At 38.1% G+C, this 18,658-nt stretch overlaps 1 protein-coding gene across 2 annotated transcripts in view; it reads left to right on the top strand.

Annotated features, from left to right (window-relative positions):
* Positions 1 to 7,089: 7,089 nt before the first annotated feature.
* The window catches only part of LOC145688199 (protein tyrosine phosphatase domain-containing protein 1-like), a 261,122-nt gene continuing 249,553 nt past the window's right edge, over positions 7,090 to 18,658 (top strand). For both annotated transcript variants that reach the window (XM_081762081.1, XM_081762079.1), the window contains exon 1: positions 7,090 to 7,467. The gene's annotated coding sequence lies outside the window, so the exon portion shown is untranslated. The remainder of the gene's footprint in view (positions 7,468 to 18,658) is intronic.

Genomic DNA, 18,658 nt, shown 5'->3' with positions numbered 1-18,658 from the left:
TTCTTTCAGGACTGAATAGTTGCATTTACCGTCTTTCTTCTTTAAGTATACGGAGCATAACCATAGGATGTTAATCTAAATATTTCTTTTCATTACATATAAATATACGAATACATATATAGTAATATCTTACACGTAATCTACATTTATAAACACCAAGACGTGCCAATTTCTGGAGCAATGCTATATAACAACTAGATGCGTTGATTATAAACTTTTTACCAGAACTTGAAACATCTATGAAAAAGTAGAAGAACAGAAAAGAGTGTAGAACTGCTACTAAAGTCTCCTGTTTTTGCCGGTGATCTTTTTTCCGAAACATAAGATGGGATCTTGCGTCTCGAAATTTGATTAAGATGCTTTATTTCCAGACGCAATGTAATACCAAAGAACACAATATATCTTTTCGTCATTCCTATGACCAGTCTACTAATATGGTGTATAGTCCATAGTGAATTTGTTTGTATTATTGAGAACCTATAATACTCACAAAGGGGAAAGATGTAGTTTTCGAGAGAGTGGAAATATTTATCACTGAGTTTACTAGTAAAAAAATGTGACATGCAAAGAAAACCTTTCTGCCTTGTTCTTTGAAGGAATGACAAGAAGTTACTGTTTTTTATTCCAAAAGTAGCACACTCCGTAATAAATTATGATCTGAAGTGTATTGCATTTTGCGATGCAGTATTTCGTTTGCATCGTATTTGTCATTTTAAATCGCAAACTGCAGGGTGAATCACATCCCATATGTCTGCAGGGTGAACCATTTACCTTGATACGCCCTTGTAACGTTCAACTTATTACACAAAAAAACGTAAAACATTTCGTACCCTGCAGATATCTGCATTTAGCATACACTGCATTTAGCATATTTTGTGGTATTACAAGGTATATATGAGGTGATGGCTGAACACTTTCAAATTTTTACTTCCAAAAGGATGTAGGAAATATTTGGTCTATGGCGCGCCCTAGAACAATAGAAATCAGGAAGTATTCAAGCAGTGAGCGTTTCTTTAGTCCGTTTTATGTCGTCAGCGTCAGTATTGTATGATAAACTATAACTTATATATATATATAATATTTCCCAAACTTAACAATGAATATAAATGAATTCAGCAAATTGCTGAGTATCAATGTTTAAAGGTAAGTGTATCCTTTTGTTAAACATAAATCTAGTTACTTTAGAAAATCTGTATTCTTACCGTATAGTAAGATTTTAGATATGTAAGCTTGCAACAGATACTTAGAAAAGACCAAGAACTAACTCCAATTTACGACACCTTACGTACGAATGAGGCTTACTCAAGAACTATAAAAGAAACAATCCGAATATCGTAACATGTGGAGCAGAAACATTGACATCACTGAGAAACGATGAAAAATTACAAGAAGTTTTCGAAATTGTGCAAATGGCGAACATGAGAAAATTTGCTGAATGGATCGGGAAACTAATGAAGTTTTTGAAGTAGTAAAGGCAGAGGAACAATATCCAAAATAAGTTAATTCGTTTAGAACACTGTTTGAGGGGACTCGTTGTTAGGTGAAAGGGCAAGATTAAGGGTGCATTTAATGAATGGAGTACACCGTGGAGAAGAGGTCAGCGAAACATGGAAACTTAGTTGCTATAACTGATCAGAATACTGAACGACGATGATTATGGTCTAATACAGAACCTGTGAAAGAAAACTGATCAGGTTGACTTCTAACAAGACTGTAAAAACAGATGAGGAAGGTGTTAATCTGTTTCGAGAGCCTATATCGAAAGCGTATGTAAATGAAAGAAATAAAATAAATTGTTACTAATATAACAGGACTCCCAGTTCACTTGGCAACGAACAGGCTTCTCTTTCAAGTAATATCTGTTTCCGTTCTTTTACATATGCTACTAGCAGTAGTGGGTTTAAAGGGGGGCTTTGGAGCTGAAGCCCCCCAAAAATATCAAAGCAAGAGGAATTCGAGATCATTCACACTAAAATTGCTGAGCATTTTGCTGAAGTGATAAATAAGTTTTCATCTGAATTATGGAAATGGACGATCGAGGCTTCCTCGTGTGTTTTGCTCTAGATATTAACTGCTGGGCTTTTCTTTTACGAGTGCCGATGGCCTTAACAGCCAAATCGCGAACTAAGGTGTAAACAGACACCCACAGAGTAGCAGTGGAGAACTTATGTTTTGTGAGCAAGCTGAAGACCTTATGTGAAACGCGTTTTATTGAACGCCGTGATGCCCTTATTCTCTTCCCTGACATATACAATGCAGTTGTGGCATTTTTAGTGTCTGTTGATGAAGAAGTTCCATCACCAAAATCTGCTGCTCTTCTTTTTACTGTTTTAAGGTTGGACTTCATCATTACTCTTCATATCGTGGGTACAATTCTTAGACTGACTGTTACTTGGTCTCATCAACTTCAAAATCCTACCGTGGAGCTTCATCAATGCTATACCATATCTGACAGTGTAATACAGTTGCTCAATCAGTATCGTGTTAGCAGTGAACATTACAGTAAGATCTTTAATAAGGCCGAAGATGTAGCTATTTCCCATGATTTCGGTATCACATTTCCTAGGACTGTAAAACACCAAACTCAGCCCTCAAATGCAGAAGCACATACCCCGCAGAAATACTTCAAGATAAATGTGTATATTCCTTTTTTGGATCACCTCATAAGAGAATTGACTTCCAAGATTTGCTTTTAACAAACTCAAAAGTGATACCTTTGTTTAGTTTGATTCCAGCATTTACGGCACAATTGCATGAAGAAAGCGTTGTAAAATCTTCACAAATTTACCGTGAGGATCTATGTGGAAGTGAAATTGAACTAAAAAGTGAAGTGACTTTGTGGCGAGAGCATTGGAATGGGAAACCAAATGTACGTAAAAGCGCCATGGGTGCTTATCAAGATCCATCTTGTGTTTTTTCCAAACATAGAACAACTGCTACATCTATCTGTTCTATCAGTAATAACATGTTCTGCAGAAAGAAGTTTTTCTACTTTAAAATTTGTAAAATCCTATCTAAGAACAACGATGGGACAAGACAGACTTACTGGGTTAGCCCTAATGAATATTCACAAAGATATTCCAATTTATGTATAGAGGGCCGCGGTGGCTCAGTGGTAGAGCGTTCACCTCTGGTGCTAGGGGTCCCGGGTTCGATCCCAGCCCGCGCCAAGTGAACTTAGTGGTGGACAAACACCGTGTGCGTGGGTTTTCTCGGGGTTCTCCCGTTTCCTCCCACTTTCTTCATTCCACCATTTCACTCATTACTCATGATCGCCGTCTCCTTTAGCCTAACCGGCATAACCGTGGGACGTAAAACTCAAAGATTTCATTTCATTTTTCCAATTGATGTATCTGAAGTAGTGGATCTCTCCTCCCAGAAACATTCCAAAAGATTGCAATTTGTGTATGATTGAAGCAAAGATACTGAAGTATAAATTAGATATGATTGAACTATAAATTTTGTACTTTTTTTTTTTTGTATTTCTTGTTACAAAATATTTCAGGTATCTCCCGAAGATTTGTTTTAAATCCTAGCTCATTATAAGAATATATATAAAAATATTACAATGAGGTGTACTCGTATTTAAAATGATTGTCGCAGATCTATAACTGTCTTCTTGTAAAAATATAGTTTGATAATGATTTTGCAGGGTACTTTTAATACTGATACTATGTGTATAATCGGGAAATGTATGTTTGTGGTAAATTTCATGGGAAAAGAATTATAAATACGAAAATTAGAACGAGTAAAACAAAATGTTGCTAAGTGGACAAGAAAGTTTCATTTTCGTTTTATTGTTCTTATTTACTGCTCTTTTGACATGAAATTTGCCACATACATGTCTTTGCCGATTATACACATACTAACATTATAAGAAATACCAGGCGAATTCGTATCAAATTACATTCCTACAACAAAATATTTATAGGCATGCGAGAATAATTTTGGACATGAGTGTACATTGAACAGTGTTACAATATTAATAAAATAAACCTTTTAAATAGATGAGGTAGAATATCAGGTAACGCTGCTTCTTTGGCTCCATGAACTAATCTACTTTTAACTATATGCAAGTATATTATATATTACTATCAAATTTGAGCAGCAGAAAATCAGTTCCACTGTTTTTCTAAATTATTTTGTTCCAGCCCCCTCAAAACAATTTCTGGATCCGCTACTGTCTACTAGTCAAAACAATAAAGTTAACTGAATTTCATGATAACAGGTTTTATGTATCAATACAACCTGATGTCAGGGGCGGATCCAGGGGGAAGGGTGATCGCGCCCCCGAAATGAGGAGACTTTCCTATTTTATATATATAAATAAAACCCATCCCAAAGTTTGGAGCCCTTAAAACTAGCAGTATGACACCTCCCCCCTCAGAAGTCGGTCCTGGATCCGCCCCTGCCTGATGTTCGCATGCGATACACTTCACTTTTGTCTTATCAAGGTTCTGTACGTAAGTCATTTATCAATTTTCATTGAGGTCGAATGTGCATATGCATAGACACTTCTCTGTGCTGTTTCTATAAATATTTAGAAGAAAGCAGTATTTTAAAATCCAGTCGGTCATTCTTATTTCATAAAATAAAACGTTCGATGCGATTAGCAAATACTATGTACAGATAAAGGATAGAAAAAAAGCATTTTACTAATTCTGCTAATGAATCATAATTTCAACAGTGTAGGAGGTTTCTATATCCTTTAAACAAATGGAAAACAGCTTAAACTTATTAGATCTAGTTTTTTCACAATCGTTGGTGGTGGTTATCTTTAAGCATGAGGAGCAAAAGGAAGAAAGAAATAACGGAAAGTCACAACTAAGATTGCATGGATATAAGAATATGAAGGTGGGATTCATCAACATCATTATCTGGCAATAAGCAACAGCTTTTACTCAGGAGAGAGGCATGTTGAGGTCAATACTATTTTTGCCGGATACGGTTATATATATTCACTTAATTTTCATCGTAAGATAACCATATTCTAACATATTAACATTCAAATGCATAGTATTATATATTCAAATATAAGAGGAAACGGAAGAGTCTACTTTGCATTTTGTTGCATAGTAATAATAAATAACATATACTGTGCACTACGGATTGCTTTGAAAGTTATTAAATAGCAAATGTCAATATATTACTGAAGCAACAGAATAAATGAGGTGTATTTATTTTTAAAATCACAGCATTCAACTATGGAGTTGTTCAGATAAATGAGTGACACGTATATAAGCTATCACGATGTAAGTTTCAGTTTTTCGGTTGTAGTTAAATGCATATTCATGTTTTGAACTTTGAGTTTCAAAATTCAAGCTTCGATATAAAAGTTATTCAGAACAGAAATTTCATTGACTCGACGCACTATCACTCAAATACTGTTTCCTGAAGCTCATTTTCAAATTTTGTAATTTCTGAATTAATTCTGCAAATGACTAAAAAAAAAAAAAAATGTAAAATAACATGATAGAGGCTTGGATGATATAGTAACCTTGCACCCACTTCCATATCTTGTAATTTTCAAGTGGAAAGATTGGTCGAATGACACCTCATTCGAAAGCTTACTTGATCTCTAATGTACAGGGTGGCCCAAAAAAGTAGGTTTACACTCCTGCATTGACCATTGATCAAGTATAACATTCTAGCTTATGGGTTTATTTTCTTCGGGTGTTCCGGGCTTAAGGCATAAGTAGTAAAAAGGCATTAAGAACAAATAATAAAGAAGCTAGGTCTGCCTGTTTGATAATAGTGTGAAATGATATAAAATACATTGAACTGATCAGTACGGTACTGTATACCTACTTTTGGGCCACCCTGTATTACAAAAACACTGTCTCTGAATAACAACAACAATAATAATATAGTTATCGATGTATCGAGATGCTCGAATGGCTGACGCGCTCGCTTTCTGTGCGCGTGGACTCGGGTTCGATCCCCAACAGATGTATTTCTCGGATAAAAGACGCTAGTAGCGGTTCAGTCGGTAGTAGAAGTTAGTATTGAATCTCAATTTCTGACCTAATGATGCAAATGTCATATGAAGAAACATAGTCTTCTAAAAATGAGTTAGATCTTTCGAAGATACAAGGATATTTGAAGAATCAGTTGAGAAATTATAAATGTAATATAGTCCAACCCTAATGACTTGGTAAGTGGTGAGTTGGAATTATTATTAAGTATACCATTACAAACCATTATTGAAATATGGAAGGCAATTAGCAAGAAATGAACCTTGATCAAATGTTTTAAGTAGATGTCAATATAGTGTTGTCTAGTTTATAACTTCCTGCAGTTTCAGCGTCTCAGACAATAAATCATTGCTGTAGAGTTGCATCAATGACTTTTATTTAAAAATTAAAGATGAGTACACATTTTGAGTACTTCATTTTATGATTATTACGTTTTTTACAGAATGTATCTTGCACTAAAGAAGTTCTTCATCCCTATTTCCATTTAAAAATGTTGTGCCAAACAAACACTTATTCTCACGGTGAAGGTGCAATATCGCAATTTGCCGTATCGTAAAATCTCCTAAAGATCCTCATTTTATGAGTGTTTTCTATTCGAAATAGTAACTTTAGGCTCACCCGGTATAGTGTTTTTTTTTTTTTTTTTTTTTTTTTTTTTTTTTTTTTTTAGGGTGTCTTCACGAATAAAGTGATAATCAATTGTGTTACGCTTTTAGTCCGAAGGAGTATTTAGATAATACATTTGTTAAAACATTTGTGATCCTACAGAACACGTCATTTTATGTTGGAACAATAGTTTAGAATCACCCTGTGGAAAATATAGGAGGAGACTAATATTAGGCTAGCAGTTTTGTTTTTGCAAAACTACTGTAAATTATCTCATAATATGTAGGTATCTTCAACATTCTATGTTTAGTGTTTTAATTCTTTCTTTTTACGATCAGCTTTCAAGCGATCGATAATCCTAGTTATCCAGCTTTACGGCACGCACATGAAATATTTTTTGTTGTACGGTTCATTACAGTACAAAATTCCCATTGCGCCTGCGTGCTCGTCATTTTGTTGTCTGAATGCGCTAACGGTTACTTGTGGACTGCGGATTGTTGAGGAACAAGTGTAACTTGAACTTCTGAAAGTCTGTGCTTGAAATTAATCAAATACAGCAAAGTTAGTTCAGTTTGTGTACATATTCATTCAACTTGTTTTTTTTTCTTTTCAAATAATGTTTATTCGTTTGCGTGGACGTTGTTGTGTGAGATGGAAGTGTGATTGATACTTCCCAAACATTTAACTGAATATTTTGATTCTATGTACTCGTGTTCTCCAAGGTTGTTTTCTGCATGTAAAAAATATAATTAATAGTTTCTAGAACTATAAATTGTTATATCATACTTACCGTCAGTAAATGACGGATTTACCAATTTGGTCAAATGAACATTTACAGAGTGTAATAAGAAAGTACTTGGATTGTCGTTCTTCTCAACAGGACTAGGTAGGTGTGAAATACTAATTTTGTTATAATGCTAATCGTTGATAACTTGTTCTGACGTTGATATCTAGTTTTTACTTCTTTAAACACGTATAAAGAGAATTTCAATTTATGTTGTAATCTAAATTGTCTAAACAACGGTTTTATGTTGCGTCAGGGTTGCGTGGCATGTGAAATCATACTTTATCTTCCGAGAAGTAATTGTTGACTATGAGAATTTAATTGAAGTACCCAGATCGTAGCTGTTTTCATACTGATTCATAAATGTGCACATTTCATTATTATTATTATTATTATTATTATTATTATTATTATTATTATTATTATTATTATTATTATTATTATTATTATTATTAAATTTTGTCGAAGGATAAAACAAGGAAGCAAAATATCGATAATAAGTGTAACTACTTTCCATGTTTAAAAATACAAGAAAAATATAACCTTTTTCGGCATAGCAAACTCGTCTTCAAGAGCAATTTTAAGATATTCTGGAAAATTATCTTGAAGTTATACATGACGTGAAGGAAAAATGAAAGAGTGAAGAATTTGTCACTTGTTCCCTTTCATGCAAGTTTAAATGACTTATATATATATATGCTGTTGCGGGAAAGAGGAAATTCCTTTTAAAAAAGGTTGATAATGATTGAAAGTGTTCAGATTTTTCTCGTTATTTTGTAAACATGACAAAGTGATGAGCACCAAGAAGCTTCTCCTAGGGTATTACCAACATATTTGTAGGAGCTCGAGTATATTAAAAGAGGAATAAACCACAAGCTAGTTTTGAGTCACCAAGGACAAAATCTGACTTACCTGCTCTAAAAAGTTTAATACAAGACCTTTAGTATTAAAACCTTGTAGTTGTAACGACGAGATAAATGCAAATATGTAGAGGACATAGCGAGACACTGCTCACTAGATCTAGGAATTTTGTATGATAACTAATGAAATTCCTTTTACTTTCGGCCTAATCTCTCTCCGCCTTCACCTTCTTTCAGCTACTTTTACCCATCTAAAAAAAAAAAAAAAAAATATCCACCAAATTTGGAGCCTATCGTTACGAGTTTTCGAGCATTATAGAAAAAATAAATTAATAAAATACGGCAGTTCAAGAAGTTAAAATAGTTTCCAGAGCTTTAATCGTATGTATTCGCTTTCTATCAGGTGGCTGTGTACCCCTTATGTCTGAACATTGTTGGGGGACAAAAAGAAGAAGCATCTTAACTCTATTCATTTAATCGAGTTAGCGAAGTATTACTGTAATTAATTTGACTTAAGGCAGAGTTTTCAGGTGAATAAGAAAAATTCCCATACGATGATCAGAAACGTACATCAATACTTGGATTTACCGAGTTAATTTCTACTGACTTCAGCCTATATGACATCCAGCTTTTAATTTGTATTGTTCATGAATGACGAGAGAGAAAGAAATCGCAAATATTTAATGATACAACCAATACTTAATTTACAGATCTGGAGTTTCATACAGGTTAGTCTTTATAAAGACTAAGTAGGGAAAGGGATATATATTCCTTTCTAAGACTCACGCTCATATCAAGTATTCTAAGACTCACGCCCATGTTCAGCAGGGTTGGTCCTAGAGGCAAAAGAATAAGAAAACATAATATGACCTTTAACCTTCGGAACTTCGTTTCAGAATAGGTCCCGGTAAAGGTATGGCAATATGTCAATGCTACACGACACATAGCAAGGTGTCTTAACAGAAAGACGCTTTCATTGTTTGGCGTGGATTAGAGGTAACATATGTGCAGTGGCGAGGCTTGAGGGAAGACAGGGTAGACAGCGTCTACCCTTCAGAATTTTATATGTATTAAGCCTAAATTACTAACTTAAAATTTTGTAATTTAAAGATTCTGATCTTAAAATTTCCTATAATTTATTCTGAGCTTTTTAAATTTTCTTTTAGATTATGCTCCCACATGAAAGAGAAAGCAAAGTGTCTTGCGAAACCTTGAACATTATTTCTCTGCTGCATCCATTTAACTTGCATCAATCTATAGAAGAGTAGGAGAAAAGCCACGTGAGAAGTTCAAAGACTCGCGCTGTGTAGTAATACCTGCGAAAATACTTTTGGGGCCTTATCCAGAGTCGTTCTGACGCGTGGTTAGTTCCATACTAAAGAGTTCGACTAACATGTGTTTCCTGCAGTAGTCAGGACTTTAGTACGACGCTAATGATAAGGCAAAACGACTTTTCATAAGGCGGTTGCTGTTTTGTCTACGTTTACAGGGTTGCCTATCTTGTTTATTTTAAGCTGGATTTGTAAGTGAAAGAAACAGACCGTTATTTCTTCTTATTTGTTTTTATTATAAACTATCTTTCGAGCTCCATCTATAAAATGTTAAATTGTTATAACGTACCCTTGAAGAACATTACTATATATATATATATATATATATATATATATATTGTCCCTATGTGTCTGCAACATCAGAATAAAAAAAGAACCCCCCTAACGAAAAGTTGAGACGTATTGGCAATTCTATCACTTTTATGTTTTTCGCGAGAGTGACAAGTACTTTTACATGTCCCGGTAAACGCCTCCCCCCCTTGAGACCACCTGGTTCAAATTAAAAAAAAAAAAAACGCTTCGTCTTGGTCTGGGGCCTAGACCAAGGTACTCGTGACCAAATTTTGGTAACTCGGTCCACTCGTCTGATCCCCAGGCCGCACACATACACAAAGACAGACAAATACGCAAACAAACTCAATTTTATTATATTAGATTCTTCGCTTAATAATTGTGCAGATGAAAGATTTGAAAAAACAAAAATCTGGTCCTTGTAGAACTAATAAATTATAGAAAATTTAGTATATATCAACAAATTCTTCCATATGGCAAACTGAATGACTTGATATCCACCTTTCCTAACACTTTTTGTTCAGATCAGCTTAAGAATGAACTTATTAACTTATGTTCCGATAGTAACCAACACATTTCTCTTCCCAAATACTTGAAATATATTATCAGTAATGAACTTCAAAGCGTATATCAGGGAGACAACAAAACTGCTAAATATGGTATTGAGCATTCCATCAACTTCAGTTTTTTTGAAAACATTCATTGAGTGCCCTGAAAAGAGTGAAAACTTACTTAACGAACAGCATGACAAATTATGAACACTTCCTGAATTACGGACACTTACAATAACGAACTTAGTGTGGAAGCTTTGTAGGACACCTGAATCCAAAGAAAGAGCTATTAATATTTTCGCCGAAATGAACAACAGGGTATGGAGCTCATTTACAAGACTGTAAGGTATTAGGTAAGGTAGGTCCTATTTGGTATTAGGTTAGGTGTTGTAAGATGTTTTAGTTCTATGTTTTTTCTTTATTTTACAGATCATTTCTAAGGTATTTAGAAGTGATTATCCCTAAAGAGGGTATGGGGAACTAATGCCCCATTTCTAACAAATTTGGTACCATTCAGAAATCTATGCTTCGGAAAAAGAAATACTATACACCAAATTTCATTAATTATAAAATTTTATACTTAAAGGAACAGAGTAAACATTTATTGCAAATAATATTAAAAACTCAAACATTAATACTATATTTATGAATTATCAGGGGTCATCTTACTTGGAATAGTGATTAGTGTATATCAGTATCCTATATACAGTACGAAATATCTGAACTAAAAATAGAGGTAAAAAGCAAATAGGCCTACCCTGCAAATATTATATATATATATATATATATATATGGTCTAGGAATTAATTCGTGCGGTTGGTACGCACACATTGAAGCTGTAGTACAAACACAAAATACATAAATACCTTAAGAAAAATATTGTCCATCGCTAGCCACCACTTTCGCCCATCTGTCAGGCAATGTACGGATTCCGTGGCGAAAGAAGTCCTCATCCTTGGAAGCGATCCAATCAGAGACCCATGTTTCGATATCTTCTGAAGAAGTAAACCGCTGTCCAATCAAATCGTTGTTCATGCAATCGAACAAGTAGTAGTCCGAAAGAGCAACGTCTGGTGAATACGGCGGGTGGGGTAAAACTTCCCATCCGACATTTTCTAAATAGGTTTTGACCGGTTTTGCGACATGTGGGCGAGCGTTATCATGTTGAACAATAAGTTTATCATGTCTGTTCTCCCATTCTGGTCGTGTTCTGGCCAGAGCTTGCTTCAAACGCATTAATTGTCGTCGATAACGTTCTCCATTCATAGTTTCACCCGGTTGCAGCAGCTCATAGTACACCACACCTTTCATATCCCACCATATGCACAGCATAACCTTTGCACAGTGAATATCTCGTTTTGGTTGTGATGGACCTGGTTCACCTGGTTTCACCCAGGCCTTTTTTCGTTTAGGGTTCTCGTAATGGATCCACTTCTCATCACCCGTAATAATTCGATGCAGAAACCCCTTTCTGCTCTGTCGTTGAAGCAGCAATTCGCAAATGGTTTTTCGTCTTTCAACGTCTCTGTCTTTCAATTCATGTGGAACCCAATGTGACATCTTTTGAATCATTCCCATGGCTTTCAAGCGTTTGGAGACTGTTGTTTGATCAACGCCTAATGCTGCTGCAAGTTGTTCCTGCGTTTGACACGAATCCTGCTCGAGCAATGCTTTCAATTCTTCGTCTTGAAATTTTTTTGGCTGTCCAGCTCGCTCTTGGTCTGCCAAGCCGAAATCACCACTTCTAAACCGTGCAAACCACTTCTGACACGTTCGCTCAGCTAGAGCATGGTCACCATACACTTCCACCAAAATACGATGACTTTCAGTCGCACTTTTCTGCATGTTAAAGTAATGCAGCAGGACACCCCGCAAAAACACTTTATCAGGCACAAATTGCGCCATGTTCACTTAACTACAAACTGGTGTTGTTGACGCTTTAATCCACTGCCCTATACTATGAACGATACGCGATGACAGGAGTTTGCAACACATGTGTGGACACACGGAACTGTGGGACGCTCCGTTCGTTGCGCCATCTCTTGTCCACCCGCACGAATTAATTCCTAGACCAATATATATATATATATATATATATATATATATATATATATATATATATATATATATATATACAGGGTGAGTCAAAAGTCCTTGGACACCTGCATAAGTTTGAAAATCGACCGGAAAAGTAAAAAGTGATTATGGGAACAGAGGTTTGATGAGGGTCCGCAACTTTTGGAGCGTATGTCATTCATGGCTGCCATCTTGAAATCCGCCATTTTGGATTCAAGTCAATTTTTTAAATGGGAAGGGGGTGTATGACACATCAAATAACACTAGCTTGAGCTCAGGAATTTAGTGGTGTAATTTGTTTTTTTTTTTTTTCTATCTCGTACAGTTTAGAAGCTATTAATGTTCAAAGGTGGGAAATTACCTTGATACTGAATGCTACAACACATGTTCTACGTATTGTCCATCCCGTGCAATGCACAACTGTAGTCGCCGCAACCACTCTAACTGCACACGGAGGAAAATGTCTCCTGAAATTTTGCCACAGGCTTGTTGGATGCGTTCCACCAGGTGTCTTAAATCACGAATTGTCTCAGCATACACTATCTGCTTAAAATGTCCCCATAGATAAAAATCAATTGGCGTTAAGTCAGGGGTTCTGGGCGGCCACTCCACGGGCCCACGGCGACCAATCCACTTCCCTGGCAGTTGTTCATCCAACCATTCATGGAAACCAAGTTTATAGTGTGGAGGGGCTCCATCGTGCTGAAAATAAGATGGGAAAATGCCGTCAGCGCTCAGTGTGGCAGGGAACACAAGGTCCTGCAGCAGCATCAGATACTGTGGTGCAGTTAAGGTGTTGTAAATGAAAAATGGCCCAATGATGCGTGTGTCCCATATGCTACACCACACCATCGCCTTCGCTGGACTATGTTCTCGACTCGGGTCAACACAGTTTGGATTTGCGTCACACCAGTACATCGTCACAATTATGTCGATTAACCTCCCCGTTCAAAGTGAAATACGCCTCGTCGCTGAACAGTATGATCTTGGCAAACGCAGGATCCAGTTCGTGTTGTTTAGTAGCCCACATGCAGAACTCCAACCGGCGATCAGGGTCATCCTCGTTCAGTTTATATTGCATGTGCAGCTTGTAAGGATGCCACTGATTGGCGTGCAATATCCGGACAAAGGAGGATTGGCTTATTACACGAAGGGACACACGAAGGGTACTTCGTTTAGGACTTTTCACAAACGACGCAACAACCGCCGTTGCAGTTTCCTCATTGCTGGCAGTCTTTGGTCGACAACTACGTGCCCTATCTTGAAGAGAGCCCGTCTCCCGGAATTTGGTGATCACGTGAGCCACCGTGCTGTGAGATACCGGTTCTCTGTCTGAGTGCCGTCTGTTGTAGTCAGCTGCTATTGTTCGGTAGCTGTGTTCCCCTGATATAAGGATGATTTCGATCTTCTCTTCACGTGTCAGACTCATTTTAGATCACCTGAAACACAGAGAGAACTGGGTCAGTATCAAGCTAATTTCCCACATTTGACCATTAATAACTTCTAAACTGTACAAGATAGGAGAAAATAAATTACACCACTAAATTCCTTAGCTCAATCTAGTGTTATCTGATGTGTCATACACCCCCTTCCCATTTAAAACACTTGACTTGAATCCAAAATGGCGGATTTCAAGATGGCGGCCATGAATGAAATACATTCCAAAAGTTGCGGCCCCTCATCAAACCTCTGTTCCCATAATCACTTTTTACTTTTCCTGTCGATTTTCAAACTTATGCTGGTGTCCAAGGAATTTTGACTTACCCTGTATATATATATATATATATATATATATATATATACCCTGTATATATATATATATAATATGTGTGTGTGTTTGTTTGTTTGTTTACCCAGTTTTTTTACAACACGCTTCGCCACTGCATATGTGACTAGTACCCAGCCAATTTGTGTTAAAATTCCACCATGGATTCGATTTTTTCTTTATGTTTCGGTGCAATTTTTTTAAAAGATAAAATCAAGATAAATATGAATAGAAACAAAAGAGGAGTAATGTCAAAAAACAAATAAGCGCAAACATGCACCATATATCTGAACATACCAACATCGTGGCTCGAACAAAGCTCGAGCTCCTTGTGGCTAAGTGGTTAGCGTACGCGTCTTTGGCGTGGAAGACCCGGGTTTGATTCCCGGCGGGAGCTCATGTGGTTCGGATTCCACATTAATCAGGAGGTCCCGTCTTATATAGCCTTGCTGCTAAAAGCAACGTTAAACTCAAAATCAACTCAACTCAACTCGAACAAAGCTCATGCGCAGTAGAGGTGAGAATCCTGACCATTTGGCACGTGAGAAATGTGCATATCATGAGTATGTATGTAACTTGCGTGTGTGTTGTAAGAACATCTATAACTACATGTTGACTCAGTATGGGGTTACTAACCACCTATGGGGTTACTTTGCACCAAAGTTTATATTTAAATAACTTCGGTCATACTGAATGTTTACTAACGCACTTGCACGAGTGCTTTCCTCATTTATCTAACTATTACATGTTTAAAACTCAGTCTTCTAAATCATCATGTTTGTAAGTTACATGCGATTTTCTTTAAAATTCCTTAAATCTGGTTCAAAGTAACCCCGTCTTATGGTGCACTAAGAATTCTCCAGTTTCTTTGGCTGCCACCTTTGCACCGTCCCTGCATCCAGTTGTGCATTAATGGAATCTACGAGTAAAAATAATAGACATTCCCTTTAACCCAACTTTGATCCGTCATTTTGTTGCGAATTGTGCCTGTTTTTGTATTTTTCCGACAAATTTTCGGCTAGTTATATTGCCGAAAGAAAGCATTTCTATACAAAACTTAGCCAATACGTATTACCTCATCTTCGTGTCAAGAATCACCTCCCAAGGGTTGTTTTGAAACACCATATAGGGTTTGTTCGTAAAGTAATGAGACTGGCCGCAACGCAGCGTGCTCCGGACGGGGTGATTTATGGTGGGTGCCTAAGCTAAGCAACACATTGGGCGGAAGGCATGTCCAAACTCTGACGCAGTGAGGATCACGCGTGGCACAAAAGCTGTTTTTGAGCTTTTGTCATGGCAGAAGATGTGGAAAATGGAGCGTTCGCTGGAATAGCGCTACGCGATTAAATTTTGCCTTCACCTGGGCAAAACAGCCTCCGAGACGCTTGCCTTGGTCAAGTAGGCTTACAAAGACGTCGCCCTGTCAAGAATCCAGGTTATTCGATTGTTCAGTATGTTCAATTACGGGCGGGAGGCAGTTGAAGATATGGAGCGATCTGGCTGCCCTTCAACGAGTGGTTGGGACAAAAAATGAAGCCAAAGTGAAAAATCCCCTGGACTCCAACAGTCGTTAGAGTGTAAGATTAATTGTCGAAGACCTCAACATGTGCGAAACAACGGCTCACAATATGATTTCTGAAAATTTAAAAAGGGGGAAATTTGTTCTAAATTGATGTCAAAAGTGTTGAGTGATGAACAAAACAACGACGAATTGTTTTGTCCAAACCACTCGACAAAGGGCGTCGAGATTGCTCCATGTCTTCAAATGTCTATCGTCCGTTCTTGAACTTACTGAACCACCAGTAAACCTGAGCCCTTAACTTGGCGTCATCATTGTAAGCCTCCTTGACGAAAGCAAGCGTGTCGGAAGCGATTTTGCCCAGGTGAGAGTAAAATTTAATTACGTAGCGCTGCTCCAGCGAACGCCTCATTTTCACGTTTTCTGTCGTGAGAAAATCTCAAAAACAGCTTTTGCGCCACGCGTGATTCTCACTGCATCAGAGCTCGGACGCGTCTGCTGCCTGGTGTGTTTCTTAACTTAGACCCCCCTCATTAATTCCCCCGGCGAGGAGCGCGCTGCGCGGCGGCATCCCATTACTTTACGGACAACCATATATATATATATATACAGAGTATTAATGAACTAGACCGACAAACTGAGACATGGTTCCTCACATCAAAATAAGGAAAAACGTTCATATGAACCTGAGGTCAAAAATGCATAGTTTCAGAGCTAGACTGTTCAAACCCTTGGTAAAATTAATTTTGAGGGCGAATATCTCCAAAATTATTACCCATTGAGATGCGGCGGCATGTTATTGTTTTAGACTTGCAATGTGCTCTATCCAAAAATGCATGATTCTGAACCGTTCAAGGTGGTTCAAGGGTGCATTGGAGTTCCCCACAGGAAGTGGGGGTCCCGGATATTCCATTAGGACAGATGGGCCCGATTCATCACAGATGTAACAACGTCCCACCAAGTAACAAAAAGCCGTTGACAGATCATCAATATTTTGAACAAAACAAGATAACAAAGGATTTTTGTGTGTTGTGCGTGCATAACTACAGCAGGGACTGAATGTAGTGCATAAAATGAAATTAAATAAAATAATTACATTTGCAGGTTCATGATCCACAATTATGACCTATGTGCTAATGGAGACAGACATTAATAATACGTAATGATTTTGGAAGAATTGATTCAATGATAATTTGCGATAAAATGCGAGCATTTCCCGCAAGAAACGAAGAAAACGTAAAAAAATAACAATTGATACAATGTTCATCATAAACTCACTTTGTCTTAGATCTAAATTGGGACCCCTTGCCGCATAGGTGCACTATCACTGAGTTAACATGCACATCTTCCCCTTCCCACGTAGCGAACAACAGATTATTGACAACGTATGGGAGGCGATCACACATAGAAGCAACAATACTGGTTATGTATCGAAATGAGGGAAAAGTCGTGTTAAGAAGAAAGTTATCTCAGGAAGAGTTGGTAACTTATCCTCCTAGATTTGTTTGATACAAATTAACATTCCACAGTGCTGCTGCCTCTTAGGCTAAAGGAGGCAGATATTAAAGAAATATGAAAAGATTTGAGGAAATGAAAATATGCTAGACAATGGGAGAACTGCGAGGAAACGCATGTACACTTCTGGAAAGACACCTGCTCATTGCGATGACTAACGTGGAAAGTTTCTTGCCTATGTGGGTCACGTTGTAGGTAGTAATAAGAAATAGGAGACATCGTATTGCCAGTCAGTCACAGTGATGAGAGTGTCATTGAAAGAATCAGGACCACTCGGAAATATGTGTGAAAAATAGCACAATCTCCCTTCACTTCTCTCTTATCTCTTTGACGTATCAACTTAAGAGATCATCACAGGGACATTGTGAGCTAGTGGTCTACTATGTCACGCTTAATTGCATGCATGGAGAGCATGCCCGCGACCGTTCGGTCTATTTAATGGACGGGTTCCGCAAGAATGTAATGCACCCCGCCCGTAGTTCCACAATATACGCTATTGTTGCTCGTGCACGAAGTGCACCGTCAAGATTTGTCCCTTAAACTTGACACCTAAGTGTGTAACCACCATTCTCTGAGGGAGTGGGTTACGCCCACTGCGCGGCCAGACCAAAGTCCTAAGTGCCTACCAGTTAACCTACTGGTTGAGGCAGACTGCTAGCGAGTCAGTCCTACCATGCTCTGCAGGCATGGCGCCCGAGCGTTATAAGGCAAGCTCACCTCCCGCCCGTGTTCACCGTTACCCAGATTCCTGGGATTGGCTCCCACAAGCTACCGAATCCCACGGTATGACCACAGCCCGCAGAGTCCAACCCAATTCCGGGGCCCCAGGCAATGCCCGAGGGGACTTGTTCAATCCCGACCCTGCCTACCTCTATCGTTCAACTGGAAACCGCCTTGTGTAGAGGTACCACGCACAGGTCAAGATACTCCCGTATCTCATCCTGGACCCAATGGTACGTGTTGAGTCACCATTTGAGTTTGGTGCCGGCCCCTATCCCACAGAGTTTCCTCCCTTTGGCAGGATCAGAACCGTTACCCAGATTCCTGGGATTGGCCCCTCCCCACACCTCCGTTTGGTCCCCCTGCAGGCAGGAATCCAACACTCCCCCTCCCCCCGGTAGGGTCGTCCGAACAATACGGTACTTCCTCTAATTACGGTAGAGGTACACCGTACATTACCAGAGCCAATGACTGATGTAGACCGTTTGCTCAAGGCAGACATTGTCGTTTGGGAGCCGTGTCTCCCCTGGTAGGCCCGCCCAAACAATACGGGGCTACCTATCTTTAACGTGTTTAGGTACCACGTACACGTTGTAGCGAGGCTACCTGTCCGAATCCCAATGGTACGTGTAAGCCACCATTAGAAGGGACACCCACACCCTTCC

Source organism: Thermobia domestica, chromosome 6, assembly GCF_964235325.1.
Source record: "Thermobia domestica chromosome 6, izTheDome1.hap1.1, whole genome shotgun sequence".
NCBI classification, from domain to species: domain Eukaryota; kingdom Metazoa; phylum Arthropoda; class Insecta; order Zygentoma; family Lepismatidae; genus Thermobia; species Thermobia domestica.
This window is presented reverse-complemented; position numbering and strand designations above follow the sequence as displayed.